The 3,790-nt window shown below is 48.3% G+C and overlaps 1 non-coding gene across 1 annotated transcript; it reads right to left on the bottom strand.

The window, feature by feature from the left end:
* Nucleotides 1-799: 799 nt before the first annotated feature.
* LOC139997740 (5.8S ribosomal RNA) lies at nucleotides 800-954 on the bottom strand. Its single transcript, XR_011803081.1, has one exon. It is a non-coding gene; the product is annotated as a 5.8S ribosomal RNA (ribosomal RNA).
* Nucleotides 955-3,790: the final 2,836 nt, after the last annotated feature.

Here is a 3,790-nt window from a genome sequence, read left to right on the forward strand (position 1 = left end):
CATCTCTGCCGCACGAACAGACGGAGTGGGTATTCGATCCCTGGGGCTGTACGAGTAAAAACATCTTGATGAAAAGACGGTTGTGTTTCTTTAAGGCACACAGTTTTTCGTTACGCCACCAAGTTTAGGTTTAGGTTTTAATATCTTGGTTCTCTTTTCTCTCCTCTCTCGACTGACTTTGTTCAAAAATATTTTTGCTTTCTCTCAGTCTCGCCAAAAATTCATTTAAGACGACGTCGGGGGCGCGGTCATTCGTGCTTATCGAAGACTAACAAAACGTAGCAGAGGCTGATACAAAAAGAAAAAAAAAATCGGCCACGAAGAAAACTCGCTCTGTGTATCTCGATAACCGCGTCGACGACGACGGTTCTCTCCGCGCTCTTTTAATTCGTATCCTTCTTCTTGCGCTTCGTCCGACTCAGAAACGTTCGTAAAACACGAACGACGGCGGGTTGTCAAGCCAAGAAGGGACAGAGAAGAGACGGAGGTAGTTTTGCGAGTCTCCCGTGAACGCGATAGATTTTTCATATATATTTGTATCGAGAGCATGCGTACGCCGGTCTCCACACGATCCAGCGACGAACGCCGACGAACGTCCAACAATCGCTCGTACGTCGCGTACGAGCCCTCGACCGCTCTTTAATTCGTATTCTTTTGCTTGGCGCTCGTCCTCCGACTCAGAAACGTTCGTTTAAAGATAAAACGAACGACGGCGGGCTGTCGACGAGGCAAGAAAGAACAGAGAGATACGGACCGAGAGCAACGATACGCAACGCAAGCAGTCTTAGGTTTACGTGAGCAACCCTCAGCCAGGCGTGGTCCAGGAATTGTATCCGTGGACCGCAATGTGCGTTCGAAATGTCGATGTTCATGTGTCCTGCAGTTCACACGTTGACGCGCAATTAGCTGCGTTCTTCATCGACCCACGAGCCAAGTGATCCACCGTTCAGGGTAATCGTTTATGCATGGATTTTTGTTTGTGTACTCAGGTTTTTGTACTCTTATTCTCGGTTCGAAAGAAGCCGATATCCGACAAACGTCCGACCAACGGGAATCGAACGCGCGGAAGTCGCCATATGATTGACGACACGAAAATACGTTCGAAAACGAAATCGGACGGACTGCGCGACGACACACGCAGCCCCGCCGACCGGGCGTAAAGTGCATTATAATATATAACAACCAACGAGATCGAAGCTCCGTTCGTCAGGAAACGACGGGGATATAACACCCGATTCTGAATCCTCTGTACAGCACACGATCTCGCGAAGAAAGCGCACGGTGGCTAGCCCATGATATATATATATGTTCGTTCCTCTCGTCCAGTTATTCGAAGCAAACAGCCGATATGCATCTCCATCGTTCGGGTAAAAAAAAAATCGATGGGACGCGCACGGTCGTAGTCTTCCTCGCGCGGTCGTTTCTTCCCGATAGCCAGAAGCAGAGTTTGAAAAACTCTAGCGACGGAACGAGGCATTAGACTCTCGACAACGAGGATACAGACACGGCCGGCGGTCCCCTCTGAATCGACTTCGGTGGTTCAGGTAAAAATAAAAAAAATCGATGGGACGCGCACGGTCGTCCTTCCTCTTCCTCGCGCGCGGTCTATTCTTCCCGATAGCCAGAAGCAGAGTTTGAAAAACTCTAGCGACGGAACGAGGCATTAGACTCGCGACAACGAAGATAGAGAGACGGCCGGCGGTCCCCTCTGAATCCACTTTGGTCGCTCAGGTAAAAATAAAAAAAAATTCGAAAGGGACGCGCACGGTCGTCCTTCCTCTTCCTCGCGCGGTCTTTTCTTCCCGATAGCCAGAAGCAGAGTTTGAAAAACTCTAGCGACGGAACGAGGCATTAGACTCTCGACAACGAGGATAGAGAGACGGCCGGCGGTCCCCTCCGAACGGATGGCGACAACGACGACTAAAGCGCGAAAAATCGCGACGAAAAGGAACGCATCTCCGTTCAGGTGTATGTGTGTGCGTGCGTTTAAAAAAAATTCGATGGGACTCGCAGCCATCGGCCTCGCGCGGTCGTTTCTTCCCGATAGCCAGAAGCAGAGTTTGAAAAACTCTAGCGACGGAACGAGGCATATGACTCACGACAACGAGGATATGGACAGGCGGTCCCCTCTGAACGGGTCGACGAGACGATGGTAAAAGAGACGAACCGGACGAAACTTCCGTCGATCAGGTAAAAATAAAAAAAAATTCGATGGGACGCGCACGGTCGTCGTCGTCGTCTTCCTCGCGCGGTCGTTTCCTTCCCGATAGCCAGAAGCAGAGTTTGAAAAACTCTAGCGACGGAACGAGGCATATGACTCACGACAACGAGGATAGAGAGACGGCCGGCGGTCCCCTCTGAATCGACTTCGGTGGTTCAGGTAAAAATAAAAAAAATCGATGGGACGCGCACGGTCGTCGTTCCTCTTCCTCGCGCGCGGTCTATTCTTCCCGATAGCCAGAAGCAGAGTTTGAAAAACTCTAGCGACGGAACGAGGCATTAGACTCGCGAGGATAGAGAGACGGCCGGCGGTCCCCTCCGAACCAACTTCGTCTAGTTAAGAATCGTTATACTCTTTACCATCACTCGCACTGGTATATATCTTTTCGGGCCAACATCCACGCAATGCGTTTTCGTTCTAGGTTACCCGATCCACGAGTACGAACGTACAACGTGGTTTCGTTTTGTCGAACATCGTATATCGTTCGCCGTTGAAACGAACGACAACGAAACGACATAGGAAGAACGAACGCCCTTTGGGTAGGAAGCACGTTTCGAGGAACGACGAGAGTTTGGAGAGACGCGCGAGATAGCTGGAGACGCGCAGATATAGGTATCCATGGATCTTCGAAGAGAACCTTCGAAGATATATAATTCGGTATCCTATTTTTCTGCGGCTCGCTATTCGCGTTCTTTCGCTCTCGTCGACGACTCGTTATAGACGCTTCGTTCGATCCCAAAGAGCAGTCTTCCTTATGTCCCGTTGCTAGGAGGTGAGGCCTACGCAACGCAACTACGAAATATAGAAGAGGTGTGAGCAGTGATCTCTCCGACACGAGGCACTTTAGAGATTTTAGTTTATATATTATATTGTTCGTTCGTTGGATTTCCACGATGCAAATACGAAATACGAGATCGTGACGGCGGGTCTTTCTGTGTACGACCTCACGCAGGCGCCTCGATCGCATTTCTCATTACACGTGGTTTCCACTGTAACTTTTAGTTTTTTCGATATGTGTTCAGCTCAAGTTCCCTCACATATCGTTATTATTATTATTATTATTATTATTAATAGTAGCGGTTTCGTGTTATAGGATTCGGAGACGGCGGGTCTTTCTGTGTACGACCTCACGCAAGCGCCTCGAGAATCTTTTTAAGTTTTCCGTGTGTTATATTATTCGGAGACGGCGGGTCTTTCTGTTTACGACCTCACGCAGGCGCCTCGAGAATATTTTTAAGTTTTTCGTTTGTTATAATATTATTCGGAGACGGCGGGTCTTTCTGTGTACGACCTCACGCAGGCGCCTCGAATTATTCGTGTAAAAGTATATCTCTTCATCCCGATGATCGAGAGAGAGTGCCACACTCTTCGTATAGTTTCGTAACTGGAGCGTCTCCCACCTCCTTATTGTAAAAAATTTGGCTTTTGTCAAAGTATATAGCTTGTTAATACGTCGTATATACTTTGTGTCGATATAGGAGGAGTACGGCTCCTTACCGACGATATTATATATATTTTATTATACAGTGTTCAAGTCAAATATATTCTTTGTGTTTTTGTATTTTTCGT

The sequence above is a fragment of the Bombus fervidus genome, unplaced genomic scaffold (assembly GCF_041682495.2).
Source record: "Bombus fervidus isolate BK054 unplaced genomic scaffold, iyBomFerv1 scaffold0163, whole genome shotgun sequence".
NCBI lineage: Eukaryota > Metazoa > Arthropoda > Insecta > Hymenoptera > Apidae > Bombus > Bombus fervidus.